At 43.5% G+C, this 20,000-nt stretch overlaps 1 long non-coding RNA gene across 1 annotated transcript in view; it reads right to left on the minus strand.

Annotated features, from left to right (window-relative positions):
- LOC134464607 (uncharacterized) overlaps positions 1 to 10,378 on the minus strand; it is a 10,926-nt gene extending 548 nt beyond the window's left edge. The window contains exons 1-4 of the long non-coding RNA XR_010037972.1: positions 10,249 to 10,378; positions 8,473 to 8,609; positions 4,502 to 4,651; positions 1 to 1,871 (exon numbers count right to left, since the gene is read on the minus strand). The exon at positions 1 to 1,871 is cut by the window's left edge and continues 548 nt beyond it. This is a non-coding gene — a long non-coding RNA (uncharacterized LOC134464607). The remainder of the gene's footprint in view (positions 1,872 to 4,501; positions 4,652 to 8,472; positions 8,610 to 10,248) is intronic.
- Positions 10,379 to 20,000: the final 9,622 nt, after the last annotated feature.

A 20,000-nucleotide genomic window follows, 5' to 3' on the forward strand; every position in this document is an offset into this window, starting at 1 on the left:
TGCTAACGTTGGAAATTTCATAGTAAAATGATACTGTTTGTAACAGAGCATTTCAAAAGGTGTTGATCAGCAAGTTGTGTAGCTCTGGCATCTAAACATTTTAATAAGGTACATCATTCAACATAGGAAAGGATGGATTTATGTTACAACATAGTTCAGTATGAAAACATGGTCGACTGATCTTTTAATTGAAAGTGCACATCAATGCTTGACATTTCTAAGTAACATGGTACTGTTTGCAACCGGGTCTGTAAAATGGTGTGAAGAAAACATGTTTGAGCCATATATCCATCGCTTCCTATGTTGTTGTCTGATCTGAGACGAGTTCATGCAAGCCACTCTGGTCTTTCTGCGTGCCCACAATCAGTAAGGTAAAGTAACTTGATTTTGTAGCTGCAGACTGACAGCAAGAAGGCACAAAATACCAGAAAGGAACCCATGAAGTCATCTCAGCCAGAGAACACAATTCATAATACATACAAACATTGCACTGTTCCTTTGCATAAAAGATTACATAAACGTTTACATACCCTCAGCAGCCACAACCCTAAGTATAACTTACCACCCCCCCTACCCGTGTAACTTAAATGATAACTTCTGCCAATTTTGACATACAGTTGTAATGCTCACACTACCCTGGACTTGTCAGTACCTGAGATTTTTTCCCCCTTCAAACCTTTCAGAGATCCAGGTCATTGTAATGGGGGCAGGCGTTTGTTTACATTAAAAAAAAAAAACATCTCAATTTATTCCCAATAACATCCAAAAGGTTATGCAACATCAGCAGACAACTAGCAAACAGCTATACCTTTTGGGATAATATTTGGAGTAGGCCTATGTTAAAAAAAATGTAATGTAAGCAAAGTCTGCCCCCATTAGAATAGCTCAGATCTCAGAAAGGGCTGAGTCAAAAAATGCAGCATCAAGTGAGAGCAGGCAATGACAAGTCAAGGGTAGCGTGAGCAATACAACAGCATATTGAAATTGGCAGAAGTTATAAGGCAGTGTTTCTCAACCTTTTCTTAGGCGAGGCACCCTTTCAATTCATGAAAAATCTCAAAGCACCCAAACCAACAAGCCGTAACCTGGTATTGCATCCGATACCACACAAACTTAGATAAGTAACACATTTGGAGACGTTCAAAGTTGCAGCTTTATCTTCGACAGGCTATGTGTAGGCCATACTGGGGTGACCTAAATGTACTTTATTGTGTAAATAGTGGATGAAAAATGTAAACGTAAATGGTGGATGAAAGATTCCACTGACTAAGCATTAATTTAGACAAATATGTATTATATTACATAACTTATTTATCTATTTAGGTCATTTTCACATTCCGTCAGCCACGTTTCCGCGGCACCCCTGAGGGGGGTGTTTGGCACCCCAGGGTGCCATGGCACCACTGTTGAGAAACACTGGTTTAAGGAATAGAAAGGGACACAAAATGGCCCTGAAACACTCAACTGAAGTGTGTGTGTGCGTGCGCGCCTCTGTATATGCACATGCACACACAGTGCCTAGACTTGACTAACATACCAGGTCTACAGCTCCAACCTCCAGCAGATGTCTTCCATGTGGCAGTTGTTGTGGAGGAAATCGTTGTGCTACACAATTTTAAACGATATGGCAACGGTGTGGCCTTGCTGTTAGGCATAATATATGCGGTTAACCTGCAGTGTCCGAGCGCCATGAAGTACGTATTCGTTTCTGCAACGTGTGGTAGTGAAAATACAACCAGACAACGCCTCAGCTCGAGTCCACAACTTCCGAAACAAGCTGCTGGAAAGGCTCCCTCCTGGTTGACTTCGTAGCTAATCAGAATTCCAAGGTGAATGTCTTTCGTTGCTTCTCCAAGTGTGTCACCATGGGCCTTGAGAAGGAAAAAATTGTGAATGTTTAGAACATGGGGGTGAAACTCTAAGGGACAAAATCTAAATCTGGGACAAAGTTGCGGGTCAAACTCAAAATTTATTAAATAAAAAATGGGCTAAAATTGCACAACCAGGCACTTAATACTTAGAGGCAAATTTCGCAAGTACCCATTCCCATTATTTAGAGTACCGGTAGTTCAAATGTAGCCTGGTTCACACCAGACGGTTTATGTGTAGCTTCAGCTCCCCCTGGCGGAGCAGAGCTACACACACTACCGTCTGGTACACAGCCATAGAGCACGCTCCGTCTCCAACCAGAAAATAGACGGAGCATTTATTGCTTCTGCACGGCCTCCTCACCAACAAATTCCTTCAAAAACCTTCCTGTTAATCTTTAAAGAGTCAATGTAGTCTCTAATCTGTCTTGTGACTCCTCAATGTGAGTTACCGTTTATATTTCAGAAATAAATGCTCCGTCTATTTTCTGGTTGGAGACGGAGCGTGCTCTATGGCTGTGTACCAGACGGTAGTGTGTGTAGCTCTGCTCCGCCAGGGGGCGCCAAAGCTACACACAAACAGTCTGGTGTGAACCAGGCTAGTTCAAATGTGCCTGTGCATATTCTCACACTACCCTGGACTTGTCAGTACCTGTTCTTGCTTATATTTCTCCTTGTCAGTCGCTTTGGTCAAAGGCGTCTGCTAAACGCTATGTAATATAATGTAATGGGCTGAGTCGAAAAATGCAGCATCACCGGGTACTGACAAGTCAAGGGTAGCGTGTGCAATACAATAGCATATTCAAATTGGCAGAGGGTTAAAGGGTTAAATAAACCATCTATCTACAGAGTTTTGTTCATCTAGTGTGAGGTTGTTATTTGTGAAGAGTTCTGTAAAAACATCTTAAGTTACAAAAAAATTAGCTTTAGCCATCAGTAAAAACTAACACAGTATGTTAAGGGTGATAATAGTCCAACACTAGAAAAAAACCCAACAAAATTCTGGTCTTTCCTAGAAGGAAGCTCACGCAATGGTATCCATCTAGTGGTGTCAAACTCAAGTTCACAGTGGGCCAAAATCTAAATCTGGAACGAAGTCTCAGCCCAAAATCTATATACTGAATGAAAAACAGGTTAAAATTGTGCAAGCATGCACGTCCCTGTACATATTCCGTTGCATATGAGGGTGAGATATTACACTGGCCTGGGCCCCAGTCATTTGCCTGTGACACACTGAATTGTGTGTAAGTCAAGACATCTGAAATTATCTCGTAAGCCAGATTTTAGCCCCCGTGCCTGAGTTTCACACTCTTGATCTAAAGAACATTGGACTAATTGGTTAATCTCAAACGCTAGGTTGTCTTTGGCAGTGGCGGCTGGTAGTCTGTCAAACAGGGGAGGCTGTTCAATTACAATATGTCCAGAACGCAAAAATAAAGGGGGGGGGGGGGGGGATTTTGACACACATCTTACATTGGTCCTGAGCCACATATGGCCTCACACACTAAAGGACTCTTGTTGAAACAAATTTGTTAATCATTAATCATTATCCCCCTTGTAGCCTATTCATAGGGAAATGTTTTTATTATTATTATTATCATCATTAGGCCTACCTCCGCCACATAATGATGTGATTTAGTTTGCCTTCGTTGTCTTTGTTCATTACTGGGTGCACGGCTTAACTTACCACTAGAGGTCGCAAAATCTTTAATTATTTACCAGACATTGCCAACACAGTAGGAAACAAGGACTCGCCACTCACGGGACTTGGCAGTTAACCAGTTGATAAGACACCACGAAAGCTCAAAAGAAACGGTTGTTCTTCCCTACCTTTTTCACCAAGTCAATATTAGGCAGTGCTCTGCTCTGCTCCTTGATATTCATTTTCTCCTCATAAGGACGACTGGAATTCGCCAGAATTTAATCCACAATGCTTGGCATTTTGCATAGCTCTCTTTCTTGCAAGCTAGCCCTAACGAAAAGTAGGCAACTTCAACTTTTGAATTGGGAGATTAAAAAGGATAAGGACATGCCACTATTAAGACTTTATTCGCAACGCTAGTGTCACTAGGTTTACAAGAATATGTACACAAAACTGGAGTACACCGCAATGAATAGCTTCCCCACTGGTTACCACGACGAAACTTCTCAGTCAAATTAATAACATATCCGCATTTCGAAATGAAATCAACCACTGTAGCCTACTGACACGGGGTTCACCCAATCACAAGTCGGAGCTCCAGTCTCCGGTCCCTCCCCCCTCCTCTCTCTTCTCCATTCACTCCCAGTGAGGCTCAGTCTCAAAATCAAAAAAATTTCACGGCAATAGCCAATGACCGTTTAGCATTTTGCCATTGAAAAATCATACAATCCCACATGCCATTGAAGTCCATTGAGACTCGACTCGCTTGCGTTGTCATGAGCGGAAAAAAACTCGTGCGAGCCTCGGGATCTTATAACAGATTGGTTTCATCTCTAAGTTGAGCACATGCATTTTCTATGGAGCTGGGTCTGAAATAGCAAGTTGTTAAGTTGTGTAAAGCATTAGTTTACATACTATTCTCCGTGATTTTGGACAGGAGGCGGCGCCTCCCTTGTACTCAAAGAGGAATCGCCTCTGGTCTTTGGTATACCTGTCGTTCAGAAAACATGGCCGGCCATCTCTCCATGCTGTCGGCAACCATGGGTTGATCCCCAACTGTTTCTTTACGGCGAAGCGAGAAAGTAGCAGACATCACTTCATCCACTGTTGTGTTGTCTGGGTCTTTCTTCATTACCTCCATCTGAATGTAATTGCACAAGCACAAAGTCCACATGCTATGACAATAGTCTTCAGACTTTAGAGCAAAGTTCAGTCAGTACACGACAGTCAATACACTACATACATACAGTGCTCATAATACTAGCAGTGCCTTTACAAAGGTGAGTAAATGTCAAAATTCTTCAAGTAAATTGTACTTTAAAGAGCATTTTTTTGTGGGACACTGCACATTATATTTCAAAGCCAGTACTTATTCAGATTTGGAAAGGTAATTCAATTTTGTGACATTTCATAGAAAGTGAAGAAATGTTTTGTTAAAAAAAATAGCAGTGTTGACTTCGGTCTATGTTGGAAACTCAAAAATGTTCTGTACCTACTCACAAATTCTCAAAAAATTCTACCTTGCTGAGCATGCTTAACTAATATTTTGTTGCATAACCATGGTTTCTAGTAACAATTTAGCATCTGTGGTCCATGTAGTCAACCAACATCCGGCAACGGTCCACACGTATTGCAGCTCAGTGTAATTGTATTACAGTCCACAATTCCTCTGCATGTCTTGATTTTGCCTCACCAACAGCAGGTTTTTTTTTATGTCACCCCACATATTTGCAATGCTATTAAAGTGGTGGTTCGCTATTTTAGACATTAAGCCCTGTTTGTGTGACTTCTGGGGTGAAGTGGAGATCTTCTCATCACAATTTTGACATTTGGTCCTGAATGGAGCATTTGGGGATCCAAGACTGCAGCCCCCCCGCAACTTACATTGACTCCAATGGAGCACTCAAGCAATTGATCATACAATGGCTCTGCAAACGAAATGTCTCTGCAAACGAAAGTTTAATGCCATTTTATGACCGATTGCTTGAGTGCTTCATTGGAGTCAATGTAAAGGTGGGGGAGCTGCAGTCTTGAATACACAAATGCTCCGTTCAGCACCAAATGTCAAACATTGAGAACATCTCTACTTCACCCCAGAAGTCACACAAACAGGGCTTTAAGTCTAAAATAGCGAACCACCACTTGTGCTGGATGCTGTTTCTCTGTAACCAAGATTTTGCTAGCAAGCACAATTATGGTACCAGACAAACAGCATACTAATGGAGTGGCCAGCACAATTCCCGGACCTTAATCTCATAGACAACATGTGGGCTGACAAAAAATGCTACTTATGAGGCAAAACCAAAAAATGCAGAGGAATTGTAGAATTTAGTACAATTAAGCTGAGCTGCAATACCTGCTGACGGTTGCCAGACTTTGGTCGACGCCATGCACCACAGATGCGAAACAGTGCAGAAACCATGAAGATGCAACAACATATTAGTTTAAGATGCTCACCAAAGCTGAATTTTCAAGAATTTGTTAGTTCGGACAGAACATCGAGTTTCCAAATACAGATGTAAACAAACACTGCTATTTGTTTGAACATTACATGTCTTCACTTTCCGTGAGATATCATAAAATGTAATTCTTCGCTTTGAAATAGAATGTGCACCGTCCCAAATGCATTTTGACATTTACTCACCTTTGTAAAGGCACTGCTATTATTATGAACACAACAGTAAGTGCATACGGTGTACTCCAGGGATGTCAAACACACTGACAGGGGCCAAATCTAGCCCATACGGTCATTCTATTTGGCCTAAGAGATCATTTCAGATGTGATCATTTAAGTATGGTACGTGTTTGCTCTATTTTAGCCCATTTTTACTTCAGTAAATTATTGTCAGATTTTGATTTTGGGGTCACTGTGAATTTCAGTTTGACATCTTTGGTGTAGTCCATCACTGAACCCAGAATAATCGGTGCCATGCGTAGGCCTGGGTATTGATTGACAATTTTCGGTTCCGGTTCCATTTCCGGTTCCTTCGTTTCGGTTCCGGTACCAGAACGGTTCCATTTTCGGTTCCTAGAAACCCTGAATTAAACCTGCAGTTACCCAAAGTGGCCAGTAGATGGCGTAACGGGTCTGTAAATCATGAGTTTCCCTGCCTGCCACAGGGCGGCGCTCATCGTGACTTAAGCAATGGCGGGTTAAAGGCATTTAATTCTATACAGCATTCATGATTAATTGCATGCTGCAAGTTGTCCTCTCGGCATGGCTTGGCAAGTATAATAAACGGTTTTGATACTGATAAATGTAATCATGTCTGATTAAAATGGTTCTGCTGTACTGTGCAACTTCACTTCTGGTACCAATCCTATGTCAAGCGTGCCTGACATGATTTTTTAATGTAGCCTACGCTACCCAGTCTGTCGACAGCTTACCAAAACAGAGACCCAAGATTGCCACTTTCTAGTGGTAAAAACAACCTGTCCTTCTCCTACAGACATGTGTTAGGGCTTGTTCGAAAGCTGCGAATCTTAGCTTTTTACAGTTTTTTACGGCACGTTTTTATGTTCTTTCAATCAAAAGTTATTGAACTGTAAGCGGCCGCTGTTTCAAGTGAAAAAATAGCGCTTTCCAACCTTTTTTTTTAATCTTTTTTTACTCGTCATTTTTTCCCGAACAGCCAGCGATCTCCTTAACGTAGACCTATAGACATGTGTTAGGGCTTGTTCGAAAGCTGAGATTCTTAGCTTTTTACAGTTTTTTACGGCACGTTTTTATGTTCTTTCAATCAAAAGTTATTGAACTGTAAGCGGCCGCTGTTGCAAGTGAAAAAATAGCGCTTTCCAACCATTTTTTTTTATCTCGTCATTTTTTTCCTAACAGCCAGCGATCTCCTTAACCTAGACCTACAGACATGTGTTAGGGCTTGTTCGAAAGCTGAGATTCTTAGCTTTTTACAGTTTTTTACGGCACGTTTTTATGTTCTTTCAATCCACAGTTATTTAACCTTAAGCGGCCGCTACTTCAAGTAAACAATGGCGTTATTCTCCAGCCGGATAGAGAGGAAATCTTTTTTGTCGCTGTTCTTTGTTCCCTCGAATTAAACCGACGGTCTAAATAGGCTACATTTGTAGGCCTACGTCCCCAACACAAGACCAGTTATTTCTAAGTTAGCTCTTTTCATGGAAAAACATGTTTCCAAGGAGTCAGAGACATCTTCCTGAAGAGTCGAGGTCATGGTTGAGGTTGACGGTGTTGCCGTTGTAAAGATGCTGCAACTCTCTGCACGCAAGTTAATCGAATGCAAGAGCAGTGTTTGAACAGGTTGGATGTATTGCCATTCTTGCATGATATTAGTCTATCGCAGATATTGCAGCGCGCTCCTTCCTTATCTACTTTCCTGAAATATAGCCACACTTTCGACGGCATGTTTTTGTTTCTCAAGTAGTACAATCAGCTGGTTGAAAATCAGCTGTCTTATCAATCGTTTAAATGAGGTGCGAAACGGGAAGAGGAGGAGCGTGGTCAGTTTGTGACACTTGTGGTTGGCTGAAATGGCCGCGTGCTTAAAAACACATTTGATGGCTCTGACAGTCAGACTTCAGGAACCGAAATGTGGAACCGACAGACAAGGCACGTTTCGATGCCAAGTAGAACCTTAGCTTTTAATTCGGTTCCATCAAAGAATTGAATTTCGGTACCCAGTCCTAGCCATGCGGCTGCCTTCAGTGCCTCTGCGTGCGTGCGTGCGTGCGTGCGTGCGTGCGTGCGTGCGCATGTGAAGCACTCAGTCAACTTTTTAGTTGAGATATTGTGTTACACAAATACGTTTTGATTCCTTGAGATCTAGACAGGTACAGTATTTTTGGAAAAAGAAAAAAGCGCCTTAAGTGTTAAAGTGCTGTACCTTGTAGATACACAGGAATGGTGTGTGTGTGTGTGTGTGTGTGTGTGTGTGTGTGTGTGTGTGTGTGTGTGTGTATGTGTGTGTGTGTGTGTGTGTAATATACCTAAATGCCCCTCCATCACTCCAGCATTTTGCCCTTGTGGAGAATCCGGACAGTAGTTTGACTTCTTCAGGTTCGGTCACTTCCCTTTTCTTTTGTTGACCAGGACCTCCGGGCATTCCACTGCACTGAGTTTTTGCCTGAGTGCATACAAAGAAACATTTCATTTCATTTCAAACTAATTGCACGATTGCATCATTAATTAAACTATTCTTGGCCTTGTTTACAAGTGCAGAGGGTGGCCCTCTTGAAAAATGGCTTGGATTTTGGGTGGTAAACGCCATTTGCTGATGGGGTGCATTCTAATGAACATCTGTGCCAATTTCCATACTTGCATACCAAAGTGAACCATTTTGTGGTGATTTTGCATGTATGCACTCCACTATATGTTGGGAAATGCACAAAGGTGGATGAAAGACAGTCTCTAAACCAGGCGTCATCAATGTGGTGCCCGTAGACCAGCTAGCCCTCCAGGAGCTTCTGAGGTGCCCAACAAGAATGTTAATAAACAGTCACGACTACCAGATTTTAGACACAGTTAATGCATTTCTTAATATGAATATGACATTATTTCTATAGCCTATAAAAACATTTCCTTATAAGCAAATTATCATTCAATCTAGTGTGATTTAGGAATGATGTCAAGACACCAGCACTAGGATTTTGAACAAAAGTAGCCCTCTGACCCAGAGAGGTTTGGGAGCCCTGATCTAAGCACAACCGAGAATGGAATTGAGAGTGGGCGACCTACGAGCCGTGGGGCTTTTCCTTCTCCGTTGCAGCCACTAGAAGCGAAGACTGACAATAAGAACTAACAATTACACCCGAAAATGCTTCACAGCGAATTGTTAATTTATTTTAAAAAGTGAATATCCACAACAATGTTTCACCCATGAAGTAAACTTCAGAACTCACTTTTCCATTCACGTTACCTCGACAGAATAATCACACGTAGCGAATTAGAGCTCTAGTCAACAAAGCCAAACGCCCGCCAAAATACCCAGCAACTCGACAACATTGCTAACTCTGGTAGGTGCTAGCAAACTCCAATAAACGAAGTGTCAAGTCAACCCGAATCACATTTTCCCCCCTTCAAATAACTCTCGTCTCAGAACAAATTGAGATGCCTGTCGTGCCTCGAATACCCAGCTAATATAGGAACTAGGGCTCTAACTAGCTTTAGCAATTAGTCTACAAGCACAGTCGGGCGGCATAGCCTACAAACTTACACATTTCCTAACTAGCCAGCAGACTTACAATAACTGAGGGGGAACTAGGCAGCGTACCATTTTCAAAACGTAATTTGCCCCGAGATAGGTCAAGCAACTACCTAGATTCGCCATGCATATGAGGTTGACACTGAATAGCAAGCAAACCCCAGCCCAAATTACCCACATCCAGCGACAGTGCTCACAGCCCTGCTAACTAGCTTGCCCCCACCACATACGCACCTAGCGTACATAGATACAATGTATCTGGCACTATCTGCCAAGTTCATATCAGTTCGAATGCAGCACAAACTTTGTTCCCCACTACTAACCAAGAGACGCATCTTAAATATAATGTATTTATCTCTCTGAGAACAGCAATTATTATTCTGCAGCACCTGAAAATGACAATACATTGCACCTGCAAATACCCTCAGAAGCACCGATACGAGCGTAGCATAGCCTAACAGCATCCTAGAATAGCTCACGGCTAAAATGTCAAACAAGTATACGGCACAAATGACATGGCTTCCTCTGCGCACAAGTAGCTAAAATGATACAAAACACTTACTAGTTGCGAAATCCTCACGAAAGAGAAGGACATTTGAGCTTCTTCGGGGTGAGTCGACCGTCAGCTACTTCGGGATGAGTCGACCTCGGCTCTCTCTGGCGCGGGCGGCTGGCTGAACTAGGACAGTGCGCGCGTGATCCAAATGTAACAAACGTCTCTGTAAGTTGCGTCAGGGTGGGAGCTGGGAGAGGGAGGGCAGCGGTGCTGGTTGCGTTAGGCCTACTGAACAAACAAAAGACCTACCGATTTTTTTTTGTCCCACAAAAACACCGAACACCTAAGTCATTATGGACTTCGACTACACCACCATGTTTTATTATTGTAGGCCTATTTCCCAATTCTAATTATTGTCATTCTTCATGTGTTCCCCTTTTCTCCTTTGGTGCTCATCGGGACTCTTGCTTGTTTCAAGGATATCCAAGATATTGATAAAATCATTTAAATAAAAACTTTATTTGGTTAGGTTACGCCTTATTCCTGGAGTAGCCTAAAGATGTCAAAAGGAGATTGCTATTCAGATTAATCTGGTGCAGAGGTGAGGGACGCCAGCAGGGGGCGATGGAGGTACCCCACTCAAACTTTTAATTGTAAGTTCATTCAACTTCCTTGTGTTGAAAGAACTTATGGGTACAAGTCAAATAACTACAACTCAGACATATGAGTTGAATTTTCATAAATCATTTTTGTATAACAGAATAAATTAAATATACAAGTTATCATAACTAATCACTCATATATTTTTTTTACAGTGTAGGGCGTCAGACTTGTAGCCCGCAGGTTGCCGGTTCGACTCTCGACTCGCCAGGTTGGTGGGGGGAGTAATCAACCAATGCTCTCCCCCCATCCTCCTCCATGACTGAGGTACCCTGAACATGGTACCGTCCCGTTCACTGCTCCCTAGGGGCGCCATTGAGGGCTGCCCCCTTTCATGGGTGAGGCACAAATGCAATTTCGTTGTGTGCAATGTGCAGTGTTCACTTGTGTGCTGTGGAGTGCTGTGTCACAATGACAATGGGAGTTGGAGTTTCCCCAATGGGCTTTCACTTTCACTTTTTTTTAGCAGATGGGTCCAAAAAAGGCCCATTCACTCTTAGCTGGAAATACTTGACTCATAACAACATTGCGAAGACATTACCAAGATTCTTAAGCAATAGATTAAGACAAGGTCATTACAATTTTGGATACAGTATAAGCAAGTGAAATAGGTTTTCAGTGGTGGAAAGATGTGCATTATGAGGTTACAAGCGTACAAACACAGCTGCATATACAGCCAGGTGCAAACAGATGTACTGTACAATGAGCCTACGCACACACACACATGCCACACAAAACACACAGAAAACTCCACTTTGAAGCCGCTGCTCACTCACACATAACACAGTGCCTGCCTGATAGATTATAAAACCCTAGTCACATACGGTGACTCAGAACCAATCAGCAGAACTAATTTTCCTCCAAATGCTTCAAAAATGGAGACACTTATCAGGATCCCTATGGAGCCGACAGGTCTCTGTTTGCACACGCCCGGTGTGGTACCGCGCGGCGCAGAGTATTTTTCTCTCTCTCTTCTCTTCTCTTCTTCGCTGTTGCTGCATGCACGCTTCAAATCCATTTATCGGTCATTAACCCCCCCATTAACCTCCATTTTCTACCCCTCAGCTGTCACATCGGACACACGCACGTACGCACGCACGCATACACACATACACATAGACACACAGACACACACACACACACACACACACACACACACACACACACACACACACACACACACACACACACACACACACACACACTCGCACTCACACTCACACTCACACACTCACATATTCTCTCACACACACACACCTGAGAACACAAAGCAATCTGGTGACACCTGTGTGTGATAGCTTTTTTTAAACAAATGCTTTATGATTTTAGCTGTTTTAGCTGTTAGCTGTTGAACATGTTTTTGCTCTGAAGCAACACAGCAATCATGCTGCTTGGTCTTTCTCCCAAGGCTGGCTGTGTGTTGCCAACCGATCCGAAAGAAGCATATCAAAGCTATTTGGTTTGCTCAGAGAACCGGTAAGCACATCCAGGGCCGTAACCAGACATTTTCAAATACAGAGGTCACATACTGTGTGCTGTACTGCATACTGTACTTCAAACACCTCAGTCAAACTCTTACGTTTGTTTTCGTTCATCACTGCCTTGAGGATAAATGTGGGTGGCTTACACAGACTGAATTTATCATTGTTGATCATATATCGATTTTCATGATAGATACATTTTACATTACTGAAAAAAATACAGAGGACATGACTGTGTCTGTGTCCTCAATGGTAGTTACGGCCATGAACACATCATAGAGTCAAATGAGTAGTGCATCCAAAAACATTGTTTTGATATGACCAAAAATCCTTCATTACTCAACGTTTTTCTTGGTCATGCCATTTCATCAGCTGCTTGTTTTACTTGATGTAAATACTACATGTTACACTTTGTACTGCGCAAGTACTTTACTACTACCACTGACTCAAATCCCAACTAAGCCCTTGTTAACCCTGAGGTCCAGTGCAGTGATAATACAGTATATTATATTACATGTCATTAGTCTTTATTACACTCTAATGATGATGTAGACACAACGGTACGGGGGACCATTAAAATGTCACCCACATTTTCTCTCTCATGTGGCACAACTAAGATTGACAAGCTTGAGATTTGAGATGTGTTCACTACATTATTTTTTTCCCCTCTCCACCTGCCTGCCGTTGAGCGCCTCAAGAATAAAAAAAACAGAAATGTGTGACTCAGCTTTGAAACGCGATGCAGAGAAGCAGCAATGATGAAAAGAAAGACACATGCATGGAGATAAGATGGAGAGGAGCTGCTCTCGTCGCCGTTAACCATGATCGCCTTCGACATGAATTAATGTTGCCACGGCGATATCTATCACCTTAATGGAACAAGGAAGTGGGGGCCATTAAGGCCTTTGCAAGGTTTTGACGATCTTATATTTTGTCATTTCCGGGAGCCACATTTGTACGTATGTGCAGGGAAGCTGACAGGGGGGCGGGAGGGACAAGGGAAAGAGGGGGCCCAGAATTGGGACCCCATTACATTGTATTTATTGAGAGGGGGGCCCTTTCAGATGCTTTTGTCCCAGCCCGGCCAAAGCTGTCAGCGGCCCTTTCAGCAATTTTCTTGTTGGTAGGACTGCATGTGAAATCTGGTGTCTAGCATATATTTGACAACCACTCATGCCCGATCATATAGTAGGCCTACAGTAGGCCATATCTAGTCCATGTCCAACACACATGTGGTCATGTAGCTCAGCATACCTGCAATGGCACCTTTCAGCAGTCCCCCATTGTGTGTATGTGTGTGTGTGTGTGTGTGTGTGTGTGTGTGTGTGTGTGTGTGTGTGTGTGTGTGTGTGTGTGTGTGTGTGTGTGTGTGTGTGTGTGTGTGTGTGTGTGTGTGTGTGTGTGTGTGTGTGTGTGTGTGTGTGTGTGTGCATGTGTGCATGTGTGCACATGTGTGTGTCTGTGCGTGCGTGCCTGCGTGCGTGTGTGTGTCTGTGTGCACGTCTGTGTCTTTGTGAGTGTTAGCCCATGTCTGTACTCTTCTGTGTAAGACTTTTGGGAATGCTCTGTGCTTATACAGCACTGGTATACTGGTGTGCTGCAGTCAGAGAGGCATGGTTTACATTCCAGCAGTTGATAACCAGACGTGCCCGCTCATACATCAACTCCCTCTCCAACATGTTGGCCAATCTAACCCGGCTCTCACCCAGAAATCTCCCATTCACCTCCTCTCCAACTGGCTCTCCGTGTCTTTGTGTGGAGAGAGAGTGTGTGTGCGTGTATGTGTGTGTGTCTGTGTGTGTGAGTGTGAATGTGTGTGTGTGTGTGTGTGTGTGTGTGTGTGTGTGTGTGTGTGTGTGTGTGTGTGTGTGTGTGTGTGTGTGTGTGTGAATGTGTGTGAGTGTGTGTGTGTGTGTGTGTGTGTGTGTGTGTGTGTGTGTGTGTGTGTGTGTGTTTTAGCCTATGCTTGTTGGCAGCTTCCAGCCAGCCCTCTCCCATTCATTTCATCGTCACCGCTTTGGCTCAGTTGCAATGCAGCTGTCTTTTCACTCACGGCCATCTTTGTTTGTTTTTGAATGTGCACAGAGGACAAATTTGTGTATCCTTTGTATTGTGCATGAATGTGAATACGAGAGTGTATGAGAGTACATGTCTGGGAGACAAATTATGAAAATCAAAAGAGAAGACAAGAGAGAGATAGAGTAAGTGTGTATGTTTGTTTTATATTTTTTGCTTGTTTGTGTGTGTGCACTTGTGTGTGTTTGTGTGTGTGTTGTCACCTGTGCGTGTGTGAATGGTAATGGAAAATGGACTGCATTTATATAGCGCCTTTCCACTCCTTCGAGCACTCAATGTGCTTTACATTGTATGCCTCACATTCACCCATTCACACTCACATTCACACACCGGTGGCCGTGGCTGCCACGCAGGGTACCACCCTGCCATCAGGAGCAACTTGATGTTAAGTATCTTGCTCAAGGACACAACGGTGGAGTCAGGCCGAGCGGGGCTCGAACCTGCAACCTTTGGGTTGCCGAACGGCTCCTCTACCACCTAAGCTACCACTGCCCCAGTGTGTGTGCATTAGTGTATGCGTGGGTGTACACTTGCAAGTATGCGTGCATGTGTGAGTGATTTTGACATTGTGAGCTTTATATCTCTCAGGTGTGGCATGGTCACGTATCATAGTGTATATAGTCTGAGAGTCACGTTTTTTTATTCTTAGGGCAGCATGAGATGGCGTGCAGTCGACATATCACTGTCAGCCTGTCACTCTGGATCTCTTTCACTGCCACAGACATACAGTCGGAGTGTGCAGAGAGGTAGTCAGTGTTTCGACCCAGCTTGTCCATCATATTCCCACCCGAGGAAAAAAAATACCTGAGATACAACGAGCAAGATTAAAGATGCATAGTTCATTCCAAGTCCGCTTTCTCTGCTCGGCAAGCACGATAATTATAATAAGTGCTTTGAAACAAAAGGAAACCAAAATCCCACATGGAAATTTTTCGCTCTTGCTCTTGCTCTCTATTTCACATATGTATGTAGCCCACTGACTTTTCCCTGTATACGTGTATGAAATGTTGAAGATACGTGCAATCAGGGGTACCGACATGTGGGGGGGCAAAGGGGACAGTCATCCCGGGCCCAGGGAGTGAGGGCGCCCAGAAATGGGTCCTCATTACATTGAATCTATTGGGCTGGGGGCCCTTTCAGATGACTTCCTGGGCCCAGTCAAAGCTTTCAGCGGTCCTGCGTGCAATGCAAAAGCACATAAAAAAAGACGCAAATCAAACGATCAGGCGGTTCAGGGTCAAAGGCAAGGAGCTTGAAAGGCGCAAACAAAAACAAAAACAAAAACAGGAACGTGCATTGCTCTCGAGAACGCTGCACACCCCTCGTTGTTTATTAACTGTCTGTATAATCACACATCATTTATTAACCGTGTAATTAATGCATGTGTCAATTTTTAGAAGACAGAGTAAAAGGGGTTGAGTGCGGATAAGCATTCCGAGCACGTTCATCCAAAGCAAGAAGAAGTCAGAAAGAAGGAAGGAATTGTTAAGCCTGGTGCGTTCCAATTTCAGTGTTCCTTTCCAGAGGTGGTGAAACATGCACCCAGCTGACGCTCTGTGTAAGGGGTGTGTGCTGGGTTCTAGGGTTGGGAAAGGGGGTGGGGTGAGGAGTCTTGTCTCAGACTGTGCATCTTTGGGCAGGCTGGTCATGAGGGTAAACATCTTGGGCTTTTAACGTCCCCCGTCGGTGCTGTGTTTTCCTTGCTGTTGGCTGATGTTTGTGCACAGTAAAAATAGGCCTACCAATGTTTAAATAACTTTTACAGAGTTGACATCAGTGCCGTTGTAGACAACATTTGGCATCACAGGGGGGGCATGTGACATCTGATTTTGGGTCCCCCCCCCCTCCCCCAAGGAAATGATTTCCTGTCTCTCCAATAAGCAATACATTTTAAGCCCTCACCAACATTATATTGTAAATTGTCATAAATTTGAATAGCATAGGAAATAAACACACGTCCCTCTTTTTTTTTATCTCACCAGTCACCTTTCCTTTGTTTCTGCGCAGCGCAGCGATCGTAAAATCAGTCTGCGCAACTACTGGTGTTGCTTGGTGGGGGCTCAGAAGCATCCAGACCCTCCGAAGGGGGGGAATTATGAGAAAAGTTTGAGACCCACTGCCCTATATGTCCATATGCATGTTCCTATACTGTATGTTGTGCATATGAGGGAACATTCTCAGTGAACAATAATGTATGTTTACCTTCAGGGTTGTCATTGAGTTATGTGTAAATAATGGAAAGCATGGTATGTTTACAGGGAGATTAAATACAGCTGCTTTCTCAAGGGGGGGTCATACAGTGTATACTGTGTACGCATATTTATGAGAATACTTGCCTGACATGTGTTTGGACACCTATATATTTCAGAAGGAAATAATTTAATGAATGACTATGGGAATAATGCTGTAGGGCAGATCCCTTCAATCTGCATACCTTCTACTATCACTCTATGTGTCTGCATACGTGCGCGTGCGTGCGTGTGTGTGTGTGTGTGTGTGTGTGTGTGTGTGTGTGTGTGTGTGTGTGTGTGTGTGTGTGTGTGTGTGTGTGTGTGTGTGTGTGTGTGTGTGTGTGTGTGTGTGTGTGTGTGTGTGTGTGTGTGTGTATGTGGATGTGTGCGTGTGTGTGGGCGTGGGCGTGGGCGTGGGCGCGTGCGTGTGCGTGTGCGTGTGCGTGTGTGTGTGTGTACGTACGTGCCTGAGTGCCTGTGCGCATGCGTGCATGTGTGTGTGAATGACAGAGAAAAGGAGGGGGGAGGGGGAGCAGGAGGGGGAGGAGGTGGAGGAGGAGGAGGGGGAGAGACAAGAGAGAATCCGTTAAGAGGGAGAGGCCGGCCATCCAAAAGGCCACAGGCAATTTTCGGCTCTAGTGAGCCAGCACCGGGAACAGCCTAAGTCTAAAAGGCGAACAAAATTTATTTATTTACAGCCGGTCCTCGGAGCACACAGAGTTTCATTTTGACATTTGTCAAGCCCTTTAAATTGAGGGGAAAAAATGGGAGCTTGCCTCAAATATCTATAAGGAAGTGTTTTTTTATTTTATTGTTTCTTTTATGGGATGGCAACTTGTAATAGACAAGATTTTTGTACAGTTCAATTCAACACTAGAGTGTTAACTGGCAGTGTTACATTTGACTTTAACAAGTGTTGAATTAACACTGTAAAATGTACTTTGTAATCGTGCATAAAGATAATGGTAATAGAAAATTGTGCCTTATCGCATCATATCCTGTGTAATATGAGACATCTGCTGTCTGCACCCGCTAGCAGGTCCATCGACAGGGGGTGGGGGTGGGGAGCAAACAGGTATGTTGTCCCAGGCCCAGGGAGATAGAGGGCCCAGAATTGGGTTCCCATTACATTGCATGTATTTGGTAGGGGGCCCTTTCAGATGATTTTGTCCTGGGCCCAGCGAAAGCTGTCAGCGGCCCTGCTGCCCGCTGGACACACCTTTCAGTAATACTGTACTACGAGGATGAGACCGGATCTCAGCTAATAGGTAATTGTCCCAGCCAGACACATTAAATTTCTTGCCAAAAGCTGTAATGGGAGATGATCAGGGGACTGAGATGGCAAGTTCTGCACTCACCACATCTGTGACAACGGCCATTATACTGTAGGTATTATATAGAGATCCTGCCTGTCACCAGCATTCTTTAAACATGAAATTCCGGCTAAGTTAAAAACAATCAGAAGTCTACATTGATTCAATGGTACACATCTCGCATACACAAGGGGTATTTTGTCAAGTTATAGGCCTAGTGACTTTTGGAAAACTGAGTTTTAACCATTTTGAAAAGTAATAGTTCAAGCACTAGATAATGAAGTGGTATTATGACATGTGAAGATGAACCCACAGCATGCTCCCAGTAATACATATGCTAACACATAGTGGTGTCAACAATGATCTATCCGGCGATCCAATCCAATGCGGGGCATGGACGATCCAGAATCGATTCGGCAAGTTCCAGAATCAATCCGGCAATTTTTTAAAGTTTCAATTACTTCCATGGATATTTCGGGAGCAAATGAATGTTAAATTAAATAAAAGCACTTCAAAACATTGCACTGATACAGACTGATACAGAAAACAGCCAATAAATTGTTGCTCAGTATCTGACTACTTGTATTGCCTCATCATGACTGATTAAACATTTGCTTTGCTTTCAGTAGAATTGTAATGCATTGCAATGCAGTGTACAATTGAATCGGATTGGATCGGATCGCATAGAATCGAATCGAATCGAATCGAATCGAAGCCTCCCGAATCGTGATCGAATCGGATCGTGAGGGCAGTGCCGATCCACACCACTACTAACACAGTAGTCAAGATGTTCTTGCCCTGATGAAAGCCCCTAGGTGGCCAAAATCTGTTGGCAGTGTTTTTCATTTTGAAGTTCAAACATGAAGTAGCATTTATATTAGAGTGCCATGGCATCCTGCTTGTTTTCTGATATCTTCTACGCCAGGGATGGGCAACATTCATAAAAAGAAGCACTACATTTCTTTTTTCATCACCACCTTCAGAGGGCCACATGCCCACAGATTTGATTGCAACTCGTTGAGTTTGAGGTGCAGTTGGTTGCTCACTGACTTCTAATATTGTTACCGTGGGGTCTTGCTGCCTCTAGGTAAATGAGCTCAATTATCTTGTTCTGTCAGAACCATTTCAGCCAAGAAACACAAGAGAAGAATATAAATGAAATTTCTTTTATTGAAATTATGAATTACATTTGGCGGTATAGCTCTGTTCGGAGGAACCTCCCTATTTCCATGAGCAGCATGGAAAAGCATTTAGCAGGGGGCAGCAACAGTTTAGGGAATTCTCACCCCAGCAGGACAGGGCGAGAGATAACCCCCCCATGAACAGAGCCAAGCGATGTGACAAGAGAGCATGTCACTTCATACACGACAAGGTGGAACAGGGGAGGTGGTGGGTAGCAAAAACCGAGCAGCATACATTTGAGAAGAAGTGGATAGAATTTAAAAGGCGTGCCGAAGCTGTGTGGCCAATCGCTAGGGAAGAAAGATTATCAGCTGAGGGAATGCACCTGGATCAATTAGGAATGAATTAGATGAAGGGGAGGGCGGCAAGCTTCTTTACTATGGCCTGGCCAGAACTGACGTTAGTACTTTAATTTATAGATCAAGCCGAGCTTGAAGTTGAAGTTTAGATGAAGGTACATTTTGAGAATTTCCATTTGCAACTTGCCAGTGTCCCTGGTTCCCTCTTCTCTGAGCCTCTCTACTTGATTGGGCTAACTTCTAACCAATTGCTAAAAACCTACTGGTTTTCCTATTGATCAAAGCTTATCTGTTTCACAATTGGCCATCACTTAACGGTTTTACTATGGTTGAATAGCTTGTGTGACCATTGGTCAAAACCTATGGCCAAGACCCATCTCCTCATTAACGAAGGCCTATCTGTTTCATGATCGACCCAACGTAGGCCTATATCTATTGAACTAATTGCTTCACAATTGGATTGGTCAAGCCTCCTGGTATATCTATTGAACAAGTGAACAAGCAGTTTCACAATTGGTCAAGTCTGCTGGTGTGAAGCATTGTACTGGCACACGCCAGGACAGGACATCTACAAAG

The sequence above is a fragment of the Engraulis encrasicolus genome, chromosome 15 (genome assembly GCF_034702125.1).
Source record: "Engraulis encrasicolus isolate BLACKSEA-1 chromosome 15, IST_EnEncr_1.0, whole genome shotgun sequence".
NCBI lineage: Eukaryota > Metazoa > Chordata > Actinopteri > Clupeiformes > Engraulidae > Engraulis > Engraulis encrasicolus.